At 45.0% G+C, this 14,010-nt stretch overlaps 1 non-coding gene across 1 annotated transcript; it reads right to left on the reverse strand.

Annotated features, from left to right (window-relative positions):
• Nucleotides 1-11,874: 11,874 nt before the first annotated feature.
• LOC145071587 (small nucleolar RNA R71) lies at nucleotides 11,875-11,981 on the reverse strand. Its single transcript, XR_013690592.1, has one exon. It is a non-coding gene; the product is annotated as a small nucleolar RNA R71 (small nucleolar RNA).
• Nucleotides 11,982-14,010: the final 2,029 nt, after the last annotated feature.

Below are 14,010 nucleotides of genomic sequence, written 5' to 3' on the forward strand. Positions count from 1 at the left end.
TGTGCCCTATATAAAGCACATTATAGCCACCCTCAACCTCTTTACTGCCCATTTGAGTTCCAAAAACCCTAATTAGTGTGTGTGAGCCTCCATTGTTAAAGTTTGAGCTTGGAAGAAGGATTTAAGAGGAGAAAGTTAGAAGATCAAGAGGCTAGCATCGGGAGATCACTGTAGATCTGAAATCTACTCCTTCTTGGGCACATTTCTGAGGTAACAAGTCGTTACCTTGAGTTTTCTCCTTCTAGATCCATTATTGGTTGTTGTTTTGGGAATTTTAGCTTGATTGGAATCCATTTCGGGTTTAGAGGTTAGATGTGAAGTTGCAACTTCAGATCTAGGTTAATAGTGAGCCATGGAAGCTTAAAGCATCAGCCATGGGGCTTGATTTAGAGTATCTTTGTCCCAAAACCTCCTTGTAGCTTGTTGAGCCTTGCATGCACGTAAAGTTGGAAACTTTACATGTGAATCTGACCCTAGGAGTCCAGATCTATGTATTGGAAGCAATGAAATGGCCTGAAATCATCTGAATGAAGATGTCACGTTTGGACTCAGCGAGTTGGAAGAACAACTCGACGAGTCTGTTGAAGACTGCCTTGGACTCGGCGAGTCTGTTCTTGGACTCGGCAAGTCTGGTCGTGGAACCCTAACCTTTTCTAGTTAAGCTGTGAATCGGTGAGTTGAGCAGGAAGGGACTCAGAGCTTGTTGAACTCGACGAGTCTTGGGGCGACTCGGCGAGTTAAGTCGTGGCTTGGGAGTTTCTGAGCATAGGAACTCGACGAGTCAACGGGTTGACTCGACGAGTAGGGTCAACCAGGAAGGTTGATTTTGACTGAGGACTTTGACTTGGACGAAGGGTTGACCAGTTTGACTTCCAAGGGTATTTTGGTAATTATTGGTGTTTATTAGTTTTGGTTATTTGGTAATGATCAGTGATGGAGTTCGTGCTGGTGGTCGGAGCAGCATGGTCTTATTTCTTCAAGTCGGCAGTTGTAGGTGATTATCCTCACTATACTGACAGGGTCTACGGCACCAAGGCCGCCCTTTATCGGATGGAAGTCTGGGTATTGTTTGTTATGTTATTGCTTTGCAATGTTTGCATCCTGGTAGTTAGGATGGTATATGTTAGAGACCTGGTTAAGGTCGGTATCCTAGTATATAGGATGATGCTATGTTAGAGACCTGGTTAAGTTCGGTATCCTAGTATATAGGATGATGCTATGCTAGTGACCGGTTAGGTCGGTATCCTGGTTAAGATGTTGCTATGTTATGTGATATGCTGGATCGGTTTGATTAGTTGTGAGATGTTATATGATTATATGTTTATGTGCACATGGTTGTTGGACTGGGGTTGGGTTGAGGCGGGTCCTGCTTTGTGCTGTAGGCCAACATACCTAGGGCGGACGGGGTAGACCGAAGGCCCGGCAAGTGGTCCGGATAGGCTGAAGGCCCCAAGAGGGCGGACCAGACTTGCCGAGGCTCGGAGAGTGGACTAGATAGACTGAAGGCCCGGTGCGGGCGGAGCAGTCATACTGTAGACTCAGAGAGTGGACCAGGTGGACTAAAGGCCCGGAGCGGGCGGACCAGTCATACTGTAGACTCGATATGCATGGCTGTTATGTTCATGATATGATATGATATGTGTGTGGTATTGTGGTTGGTATTTTGGGGGGTAACTCACTAAGCTTTCGGGCTTACAGTTTCAGTGTATTGTTTCAGGTACTTCAGGAGACCGTGGCAAAGCGAAGGCGTGATCGTACCGCTCCTCAGTTTTATGTTGATGTCTTGGGATACTCTGATAATAAATGAGTTGGAAACCTTTTTGTAATAACTTAATGAATATGGGTTGTTTTTGAAAAGTTTAAATTGGTTGTAAATTTTTGGATGTTACAGTTTGTTAGTATGTGGGCATTCCAACCCGATGGTTGTGGGCTAGGAGTATTCCATCCCGGTAGGATGATTGGACTCATAGTAGGTGGGCATTCCAACCCAATGGTTGTGGTCCAGGAGTATTCCATCCCGGTAGGATGATTGGACTCATAGTAGGTGGGAATTCCAACCCGATGGTTGTGGGTCAGGAGTATTCCATCCTGATAGGATGATTGGACTCATAGTAGGTGGGCATTCCAATCCAATGGTTGAGGTCCTGGGGTATTCCATCATGATGGATGATTGGACCCATAGTAGTTATTGTATGTGTAGGAGTGTGGGCATTCCAACTCGATGGTTGTGGGCCGAGAGTATTCCATCCCGAGGATGATTGGACTTGTAGTATATTGGCATTCCAACCCGATGGTTGACTTGACCCATAGTATGTTGTTCATTGTTGTATGTGTATGGGTATTTTGGGGGTAACTCACTAAGCCTTCGGGCTTACAGTTTTCAGTTATTGTCATGTACATAAAGAGATCATGGCAAGGCAAAGGCATGATCGTACCGCTCCTCATTTTTATGATGTTGTTTCTGGGATACTCTGGTAATATAATATTTGGAAACCTTTTTGTAATAATTAATGGAACATGGATTGTTTTTGAAAAGTTTAAATTGGTTGGAAATTTTTGGGTGTCACAAGTTGGTATCAGAGCCTTGGTTTGAGTGAATTGGAAGAACATTCGTGCGAATCCAGTCTCAAATCAAGGGAAGTTCTCAAAATGATTAAAAAAAAGGTTTTCAAAATAAGTAAAAGAGGATGCAGGGTGTACGATCAGTCGGAGCCAGAAAGTAGACCCCAAAATACCATACAGTTATTTGATTTTGTGATATGATAGAACAACATGCTAGTATTAGGCTAGGGATCTTCAGGAATTGCATGATAGAATTGCCTGATTACATGATGCCTGCTAGCCTAGGGTTCTCTTTATATGGAATTGACATCATTACTGTAGTAATTTAGTGTATGCATCACGGTTATACATAACTAAGATCTTATATCCTGGGAATGTTTGATTTAGCCTTATGTTATGTTATTGTCTGATTGGGAGCTTAGGGTAGGCTTGGATATTCGAAAGTCTATAGGGTCCAGCGTTATATATGGCTAACATACACTAGTGCTACAGGGGTTGATGGAAGTTTCATTGATGGGTGGGTAGTGAGAGGCCGAGAGGCCAGTTATGAGATATGTAGCACTCCTCTAGGAGTGAGGATTGAGCACTCGCTATGTCTATGTATGTTGTTAGGGTGTTGTGATGATACTTGAGACAAATATGGGTAGGTGTGGAAGATAGTATGGGCCCATACTACTGAAAGCACAAGACCCATACGCGTATCAAGGAAGTCACAACCCATAGGGTTTTGGTTGGGAGTTAGTTTCCGGGCTGTTAGGAGGAATGTCTAATGTCCTTTTTGGATGTATTTCAGTATGGTGGTTACGAGACGCTTCGGGGCGAGATCCGGTTCGGGATCAGGATCAGGGGAGGGTGGTCAGGATGGATCAGCACCACCCAAGGTCATTGGTCAGATGAGGACGGATGAGTTGGATGCCAGGATTCGTGAGATCCTGCATGATGAGGTTGCTGCTATGTTCCAGGCTCAGTTACCGAAAATGTTTGGGTCGATCAAGATCTCCATGGTTGACTACTTTGATGAGCACTATGCATCTCTTGCAGAGACGGCTGCCGTGGCAGCTACATCGGCTGCCGTGGCAGCTACATCGGCTGTAGCAGCGGCAGGGCGAGGAGCCGGTAGGGGCTTTTAGTATCGGGACTTCGATAATACGAAGCCCCCTACTTTCGACGGGGTTTAGGATCCGATCGTTGCTATGAGAAGGTTGTCGGATGTGGAGGGATGTTTCTTCACGTGTTCATGCCCTACTGATCAGAGGGTGAAGTGCGCTCTGAACCTGTTGAGGCTCGGGGCAAAGGATTTGTAGCACCTGGTTTCTGGTATGTAAAAATTATCTAAGTGTTTTGCATTTTTAGCCTTGGACTCGGTGAGTTGTAGGCCCGACTCGCCGAGTAGAGATGGGATATGGAGCACGTTTAAGTTGGTAACTCAGCGAGTCTATATTCTGGGCTCGGCGAGTCCCCGTTGTCTGATGCAACCCTAAATTTCAAGGGTTTGCACCCTATTTAAGCCATCTTATGCGTCCCAAGCTCGCCCCCTTCACCCTCAGAGCTCCCTATACCGTCCAAACCTTGTTCCTTGTGAGATTGAAGTGTTTTGGTGTGTTTTCTTGAAGATTTTGAGAAGAAAGGGAAGTAGATCAAGAAGAGAAGAAGGAGGCCAGACATCTTGGTGTTATCTCAGTGATTTCCTTGAGGTATAACTCACTTTCCCTCTGTTTTCATGCTTATAGTCCCTTTGAAGCTCCATTAAAGTCCTTCTTGAGCCATTTCCAAGCTTGAGTATGAATTAGGGTTTGTAATAAGTTGATTAACCTTTAGATCTAGGCATGATTGAGCTCCAGGAGCTCGGATCTACTGCCTTTATGGAGCCATATTGCATGAAAGCCCTAGATCTACTCTTTTAGTGCATTTTGAGCCCTAAAACCTTCATTGGTGTTTATTTACACGTAAAGTTGGAAACTTTACGTGTTAATCAGGCCCTAGAAACCCAGATCTATGAATGGCATGAGTTGGATTCAAGAAAAATCGAGTATATAGTATTTGCATGTGACAGACTCGGCGAGTCGTTCATCGGACTCGGCGAGTTGAGTCGCAAGTCCCCGAGTTTTCCCCCTTTTCGTGTTTGCGGGGTGGAGTAGTGAGTCATGGGGTGTGACTCAGTGGGTCGGAAGCCAGACTCACTCATGAAGGAACTCGGCGAGTCAATGCCCTGACTCGACGAGTTCAAGGCAATCTTCTTGCCTCAATAACAGACTCGGCGAGTTGTTCATACAACTCGGCGAGTCTCAGCATAGAGTGTTCTTCGGATGAAGATGAACTCGACGAGTTGTTCATACAACTCGGCGAGTAGGATGAAGGACTATTGGACTTTGGTTTAGAAGGGAAACTCGTCGAGTCAATGCCTAACTCGACGAGTAGAGACAGGATTATGGTCAGACAAAGGGATAGGGACTCGGCGAGTTGGCAAGCCAACTCGGTGAGTCGGGTCAACTGGAAGTTGACTTTGACTCTTGGTTTGGTTAGGGGTAAATGATCATTTTACCCTGAGGTCGGTTAGCAGTATTTGACTGAGTGTTTGTGGGAATTATAGCCGGAGTATTTCCGGGGCAGCAGCAGTAGAAGGCAGTCAGTTCCCACACAGATCAGCAGCTACTTTGAGGTGAGTTACCTTCTAGTAGCGGTGGGTCTACGGCCACAATGCCGGCCCACCAGTAGGAGTTGTATGTTAGATGATTTTCTTTGTGATATCATCTAGGTTTGCTACTACCTGATATGTTATATGCTGGCATGATATGTTATACGTGATAGTAGTACAGTTCGGTTGTTAGGACCGAAGGGTAGGTCAGACACCCCAGATATGTCTGACAGTATGTGAAGATATGTTTATATGCTGGCATGATATGTTATATGTGATAATGGTAGTAGGAGGGGATTAGTCCCCAAGTTCGGTCGTTAGGACCGAAGGGTAGATCGGACACCCCATATATGTTTGATAATATGTTATGTTATGATATATGTGATAGTAGCAGTAGGGGTGAAATAGTCCCCGTGGATTGGTTTTCAGGACCTATGGGTAGTCAGCACCCCAGAATGGTTTGACATGGGTGGTCAGCACCCCAGAATGGCTTGACACGGGTAGGTCGGCACCCCAGAATGGCCGTACCGGGTAGGTCGGGCACCCCATAATTGCCCGGCAGTATGTATGATATGTGATTGTATGGTATGTGGTATGATGGGGAACTCACTAAGCTTCGTGCTTACAGTTTTCAGTTTTGGTTTCAGGTACCTCTTCTTCGAAGGGGAAGGAGCCGACGCGGTAGCGCCACATCTAATACACGCCTTGTATTCCGCACTATGAGATCTTCCTGGGGATTTGTACTCTGACATTATTATGTTTTATAAAATGTTTTTCCAGACACGTGATATCTTTTATGAAACGATATGATCGGTGAATGTTTAATTCCAACGTTTTGCTAAGTATATGTTTTAAAAATGAAATTTTTGGCTCGTATTTTTGGGACGTTACACGTTGGTATCAGAGCCCTGGTTTGAGGGATTCGGACACCTTCGGGGGTGTCTGAACTCAAATCGAGGGATTAAAAGATTTTAAAGAAGAAAATGTTTTCTAAAAGCTAAGTAAAGAGTTTTAAGAAGGAACGAAGTGAGTGATGTGCGCCACCGGCCGAGGTCAAGTAAGTATTCCCCAAAGTACCCATACAAGCTTATGTTATGTTTATCAGTTTCAGTAGAACAACATGCTAGAATAGGACTAAGGATCTAGGAGTGATGCCTTATGTTCCTGCTTTATGCGCTTCAGTGTACGAAAAATTGCATGCTAGAATTGAGTGGACAGCAATAGGATAGTCTGGCTAGGTTATGCCTGATAGTATGAGATTAGCATTGTATGCTAGTGCAGTTCCTGTTATGTGGATATAGTTGCTTGAGATTGTTTCCTTTTTGTCCAAATGTTGTTTGCTTTGTGCTATGAGGGCTTTGAGTGATGGGAGTTAGCTGTTAGGTGAATACATTAAAATCACATGTGATCAGGGTTGAATAATCTCAGAGTGTTGGATTTGACCCTATTGCGTAGCTCTTGTTTGAGTCCTAACCGTTGTAGGGATGAGTCCCTTACTCGAAGGATTATCCGAGCCTCGTTACATGTGATTGTATTCAGGTAATGGCTAATTGGCATTACAAGAGACCTTCAGCAGCTGAGGACTGGGTTGGATGGAGTCAGAGGTTTCCTAGGGTAAGCCTAGGATGAGTATAGCAGTGATTAGCGGTAGTGAAAGGGACCTGGTGGAGTCAAGGCAGTCCTTGGAGAAGGTACGGATAGATGTGGAAGGTAGTATAGGACCGTACTACTGAAAGCAGAGGATCTGTACCCGAACCGAGGAAGGCCAAGATAAGACCAGGGAACTTGTAGTAGGTGTGATCCCTCCAGAGGTATCAATATCGCTAACGATTATTATTTATGTATTTCAGAATGGTGGTACTACGCTCGAGGCCAGCAATTGGCAGTACAGGAGAGGGATCGGGTTCGGGATCAGGTTCCGAGCCAGTAGATGAGGGACTACGTGAGTTCATCACGTCAGAGATCACCAGAGGCATCCTTGAGTCGACCCCCATTATCTTCGGGTCGATCAAGGAAGGGATATTGGAGTTGATGGAGGATCGCCTCAGGGCATTCAGGAGCGAGATGGCATCTGGCCAATCGAGATCTCGCACACTGTCCTTCAAGGACTTCTAGGGCAGTGGTGCGCCGAATTTTCACGGGGCGAAGGACCCCATAGGTGCCAGGAGATGGATTGCGGACATTGAGTATGCACAGATGATTAGCTTCTGCCCTGAAGGGTCGAAGGTGAGGTTTACAACAAGGTGTTTATGAGATCGAGCTAGGGATTAGTGGGAGTTCGTGGGTGACTCGTTGGGAGCCTCGGCTGTCGAGGCTATGACCTGGTCGGACTTCGAAACCAGGTTCAGGGCAGAGTTTTCACCGGCTGTCGAGCTTCAGCAACTGGCCAGGGAGTTCTTGGATATGAGGCAGACGACGGAGACTGTGGCGGAGATCACCGCCAAGTTCCGGGAGAGGGCATTGTTGGTGCCCCAGTATGCGGGTGATGAGTACATGAGGAGGACCCGCTACCATGACATGCTCCGAGCTGATATTCGAGAGCATGTCAGTTTTTCAGCTTGCCCTACCTTGGACTCTATGATTGCCAGGGCAAGGGAGAGGGAGATAGATCTGGAGCACATCCAGAAGAGGAAGACAGAAGAGGGACAGGCAGGAGGGGCTTCGGGGAAGAAGCCCAAGGGATCAGATGGTAGGCCGAAAGGCCAGTCAGGACCGAGCCGCTGCAAGAAATGCGGCAGGCCTCATGAGGGGGCATGTAGGCTGGGATCGTCGGGCTGCTATAAGTGCGGAAAGACGGGACATTTCAGCAGGGATTGTACCACCCCTGCACCTGTGATTCAGACATCAGAGTTGTTGTGTTTCCACTGCAACCAGAGGGGCCACAAGAAGGCCAATTGCCCCCAGTTGACAGCATCAGCGCCGGTTAAGGCGCCAGCTCCAGCTACCCTGCTGATTACAGATGGCCGACAGGGCAAGACAGAGGCTCCAATGGTGAGGAGTCGGGCGTTTCAGCTGACTACCGAGGAGGCACGCGTCGCACCCGATGTGGTGATGGGTATGATTCTTTCCCTCTATCTTATTTTTATGATGTTATGATATTGATATGTGCTCTGTGTATATGCGTTAGGATCGTTCCATGTGAACGGTATCCCTGTTCAGGTGTTGTTTGACTCGGGTGCCACATGATCATTTGTTTCCCTTGCACTTAGCAAGAGGTTTGCTGAGTCTTCGGGGATGTTGGATTGCCCTTTAGAGGTAGAGATTGCCGATGATCGATCGGTGCGAGCGTCAGTAGTATTCAGGGATTGTGTTCTAAGGTTATTTGAGGAGCGCTATTTGGTGGATTTGGTTCCCATCCCATTGCGGGGGAACAAGGTAATTATAGGCATGGATTGGTTGAGCCCTAATGGGGCGGTGATAGATTGTGCACATCAGCTAGTGCGGATCAGGACCCCAAGTGGGTGAGAGTTGGTGATCCACGGCGAGAGGCCATAGCGTGGACCCACAGTATGTTCAGCAGCGAGAGCTAGGCGCTACCTTCAGCAGGGTTGCGCGGGATATGTCGCGTACGTTATGGTTACCCGGGAGGCCAGTAAGGCGACGGTGAGCGAGGTTCCAGTGGTGCGAGACTACGCTGATGTGCTCCTAGAGGAGCTTCCTGGAATACCTCCAGAGTGTCAAGTAGAGTTCAGGATCGACCTAGTTCATGGTGCGGCTCCGATAGCCAAGGCACCCTATCGGTTGGCTCTTCCCAAGATGCAGGAGTTGTCTATGCAGCTGCAGGAGCTGCTAGACAAGGGATTTATTCGACCGAGCAGTTCACCCTGGGGAGCCCCGATCCTGTTTGTGAAGAAGAAGGATGGGTCGCATCGGATGTGTATAGATTACCGGGAGCTGAATAAGGTAACGGTGAAGAACCGTTACCCACTCCCGAGGATTGATGACCTCTTTGATCCGTTACAGGGAGCATCTTGGTTCTCCAAGGTTGATTTGCGTTCAGGTTATCATCAGATGAGGGTTAGAGAGGAGGATGTGCAGAAGACCGCGTTTCGGACGCGTTATAGTCATTATGAGTTCGTGGTGATGTCGTTTGGGCTCAACAATGCTCCTGTCGCGTTCATGGACCTCATGAACCGCGTGTGTAGACCGATGCAGGATCAGTTTTTGATAGTTTTCATTGATGACATCTTGGTTTATTCCAAGACGCAGGAGGAGCACGAGGAGAATCAGAGAGAGGTTTTGGAGACCTTAAGGAGGGAGAGCTTGTACGCCAAGTTCTCCAAATGTGAGTTTTGGCTGCGCGAGGTGCAGTTTCTTGGCCACCTCTTCAACCAGAATGGGATTTCAGTAGACCCGGCCAAGGTGGAGGCCGTGATGAGATGGGAGGTTCCGAAGTTTCCATCCGAGATTCAGAGTTTCTTAGGATTAGTGATATTGCCATATTTATACTTATTTTTAGGCAGTATTTAAGTACATTTTTATTAATAAATTGATAATATGTTTAGAATAATGATACTTATGAGTTTAAATTGTTATTTTCAGTCAATACAAAGGATTTTCGAAGAAAGGGACCAAAGGTGACAAAATGGGGAACATGGGAGGCTTGGAAGACAAGAAAATAATAAATTCACGATAAGAGCTCAATTCACGACGTGGCGATGAAGCCCACGACGTGGCACGGGTGTTCCAGAAGATAAACATCGCGACGCGGAGGATTTCCTTGAAGGATACGGATTGCTTGAAGCCCACGACGTGGTGCAACCTAGCCACGACGTGGCGCGAGTTTTTAAGGATTATATAAGTCCTCCTGATTATTACGAAAGAGGAAGCTTTTGGCAGAAGAAAAAGAATTCCAGGAGACGATTCAGAGCGAAAGAAAGGTTCTGGAAGAGGGTTTTCAACACCAAAAGAAGTAAAGGTTTATATTTTAGTTAAATAAGAACATGTCTTTTATTAGTTTTAGCTGTGTTATTTTAATTACTATGATGAGCAGCTGAATCTAGCTACTCTTGTTTAGCTAGATGAAGCTTTAAACTTATGAATAGTTATATGATTATGGATTGAGCTTAGTTGGTAAAAATTTGCTTGTGTTTGATTTGTATGACCTAGCATGTTATTATTTGTTTATCTAATTGCTTAGTTGCATGTTCTGTGTAGCTTAGTGACCATTAAACTGCATGAACCTGTTTACCTAATAATTTAATGAACATTGAATTGTTAGAGCTAGGATTGACCAATCTTAGTTAGTAATTAGAATAAATAAAGTTTAGCTGTGCTAGAGAACGTGAATTGTGATCATAATTGCGTTTATACAACAAATCTTACATAACATATTTACACTCATAATTAGTTATGTGTTTAATTATGTGTGAACATACATGGTTTGACATGAATTAGTTAATTATTGGTAAGATAGAACTAAATTACTAATACAACTAAAAACCAACTTAATAATCCGTAATCGTTAACTAGCCATAAGGGAGAAGTGGATTCAAACTAAACAAGAGTGTGTTTTTAATTATTGAATTTGATTTAAGTTCATCTGATCTTGTCAAACCAGATAAAACCCCTTATTAAACTTGTTAAATAAATTAGGTTAATTTATTAGTAAGTAAATTAATTAGAACACCGTTCCCTGTGATCGACACCCGACTTACCCAAGCTATACTGTAATCTGACTAGGTACATTGCCTATAAGTGCATAGATAGTTAAGTTTGTTAGGTTATAAATATTAAAATTAGTGGGTACTTTTGTGCACATCAAGTTTTTGGCGTCGTTGCCTGGGAATGGCTTAGTTTTTAGCTTATTTATTTGCATTAAATTAATCGATCCTTCTTGTGGAGTCAAAGCCACAAAAAGTTAATTTTTCAGCAAAATAAATTTTTTTTGTTAATCACAGAGTCCACAACGTGGCCATATATTTGCCACGATGTGGACAGTCAAAATTTTTTAAATTTTAATTTGTAGTTAGTTTTTCTTATTTTAGATCAGTTTTACGTTTTAGTTTAGCAAGTTGCGGGAGTTCATGACCAGAAGCTCAAACACACACTTGGTGCCACCACTGGAAGACCCCGAGTCTGCACTTCACAAGAAAAAGACGCCCTTGCAAGAATTGAAGTCAGCCTTTTCTAGGAAGTCGGGAAAGAAGACAGGAGAGTCAAGTTCATCAGCGAAGCACAAGAGTAATCTTGAGCATTTGGATCATACACCCGTGCAAACCGAGTCCGAATACGATACCGAGCCAGAATTTGAAGAACACACAAGTGAACCCGAGAACGAGCCAAGGAACGAGATGGCAGCAATTGAAGAAATGTCCATGGGAGCTTACAAGAAGCGGATCCGAGAAGATGTGGGTCCCGGTTTAGTCCAACCCGCAATTCCTGCCACTGCCACATTCGAGCTGAAGGGACACATATTGACAGCACTGAAGGACATCCCATTTTTCGGGAAGGATCATGAGGATGCTTTTAAGCATCTAGACGAAGTCAACGACATTGCGGATTACTTCAATGTCCCAAATGTCACTAGAAACACAGTCTTGCTTAGGATGCTTCCCATCACTTTCAAAGGAGCTGCTAAGGAGTGGTTAAAAGCACTCCCACCGGGTACAATCACCACTTGGGCTCAAATGCGTGAGCAGTTCCTGGACCAGTTCTGCCCGCCATCCAAGATAGCCAGACTCAAGAAGGCAATAGCCAACTTTGAGCAACAACCAGGGGAGTCACTATACGAAGCATGGGAGTGGTACAAGGGCTTACTTGGAAATTGCCCGTAACATGACCTAAATGTGCAGCAAGAGATGTCAATGTTTTATGATGGGGTCAATGTGATGACAAGACAACTCCTTGATTCTCAAGGACCGTTGACAAAGAAAAATCCAAGGGAGGTCAAGGAGCTAATTGAAGAATTCGCGAAACACTCCCGCGAATACCATAACCAGAGGCAAGATGGAAGCAAAGGCGGTGGAGGGGCCCAAACTGAAGAAATTGCAGCTGTCATGGCCATGCTGAATAGCATGGATCGCAGGATAACACAAATGGACCAGTCGATACATGCCATAAGAGTGGGGTGCGAGCGATGCAGTGGTCCACACTTGACCAAGGACTGCAATGTGGATGAGTTTGGGAACAGAAAAGCTCAAGTGTACTATTCTAGTGGGGATAAGTTTGATGAGGACTGGAGGAAACCGAAGAAGGAGTGGCTGCCATATGAAGAGTATAAGAAGCAAAAAGAAGAGAAGTATAGACAGACAGATCGAGGCCTTTACCAAAAGGAGCAGCCACCAATCGAGAAGAAACCCGACCTAGAGACCATTTTGATGAAGTTTATGGAGGCTTCGGAAAAGAGACATGATGCCACGGATTCCGCTATCATGGAAGAACAAACATTGATAAAGAACCAGCAAGCCTCCATCCATAACCTTGAAGTACAATTTGGTCAACTAGCCACTTTAGTTCATGAAAAATTATCCCCGAAGAATCCCGAAGTAAAAGCCCAATCTCACGTAATGGCCATCGATACTGAAGAAGATACAATATCTGAGTTCCTGGAGGCATTGGAAGAAGAACCGCAGCAGCTCAACAAATCAAGGATCGAAAATGGAGAAAGTGCTGAACCAGGCTCGCCACGACGTGGCACTCCTCTGGCCACGACGTGGCGCAAGTCTGAGCAAAAATCCTTTGAGCCTATTCCAGCTTATCATCCATATATGCCATTTCCCACCCGCGCAGAACTTAGTCAACTGGAGAAGGAACATTTAGAGTTTGTGAAGCATGTGAAAGGGATTCCAATTAATACTCCCTTTGTTGAGACCTTATCCAAAGCTCCCGAGAACCAGAAATTACTGCAAGACTTGATAGATACGCGAAGGCAATTAAAGAAGCAGTCTACAGTGATTCTAAGTGAACAAACTTCAAAGGCTGTGATGGGAGAAACACCAGAAAAGATGGGGGATCCTGGACGCCTCACTCTTCCATGCGAGTTTGGGAATAAAATGAAGGTTAATGCTTTAGCCGATTCCGGGGCTAGCATTAATCTAATGCCTTTTTCATTTTATCAAAAATTGGAGATTCAGAAGATGAAGGCTACAAAAATGAAGATTCACATGGCGAACCGTTCGGTGACACAACCCCTAGGCATAGTGGAGGATATTTTGGTGAAAATTGGAAAATTTGTTTTTCCAATAGACTTTGTAGTCTTGGACATGAAAAAGACCCGGATGTTCCGATAATCCTTGGTCGGCCATTGCTTAACACTGTTGGAGCCCTTGTTGATATCCGCGAGTCCAAGCTCACTTTGAGGGTTGGGGATGAACAAGAAGTCTTCGGGATAAGAGATGACTTTCAAGAAGAGAAAGAATAGGTGTTCACGATTAATGAGGAGAACGAACTAGAAGAGCTGGAAAAGCTTATGGAAGAAGAGATAAAGGCAGTTCATCAAGACAAGAGGACAAAACCAAGGGCATCTGTTCCATATTTGATTGAAGTCATAGCTTACAAGAGTCCGCCTTCTTGGGCGAGCGAAGAGGACGAGGAAATGACAAGTGATGAAGAGGAAGTCACTTCAAAAGTAACAAGGCCGGTGGTGAAAGAAGAGGATAATGCTATGGAGTGCAAGGAACAAACAAAGGGCACAAAACGCAAGCATGAAGAAGATGGAAAAGCTAAAAAGGAAAATTCAAAAAAGGCGTATAAAAGGAGAGTTCAAGCTTATAAACGGCGGTTCAAGGAACAAAAGATCCTGGTGGTAGACTCTTCCGAAGATTCAACGTAGAAGGCACGGAGTCCAGCTCAAGACTCCAAGAAAAAAAGAA

This window comes from Lactuca serriola, chromosome 8 (genome assembly GCF_051521515.1).
Source record: "Lactuca serriola cultivar US96UC23 chromosome 8, Lser_US96UC23_V15, whole genome shotgun sequence".
Taxonomy (NCBI): Eukaryota; Viridiplantae; Streptophyta; class Magnoliopsida; order Asterales; family Asteraceae; genus Lactuca; species Lactuca serriola.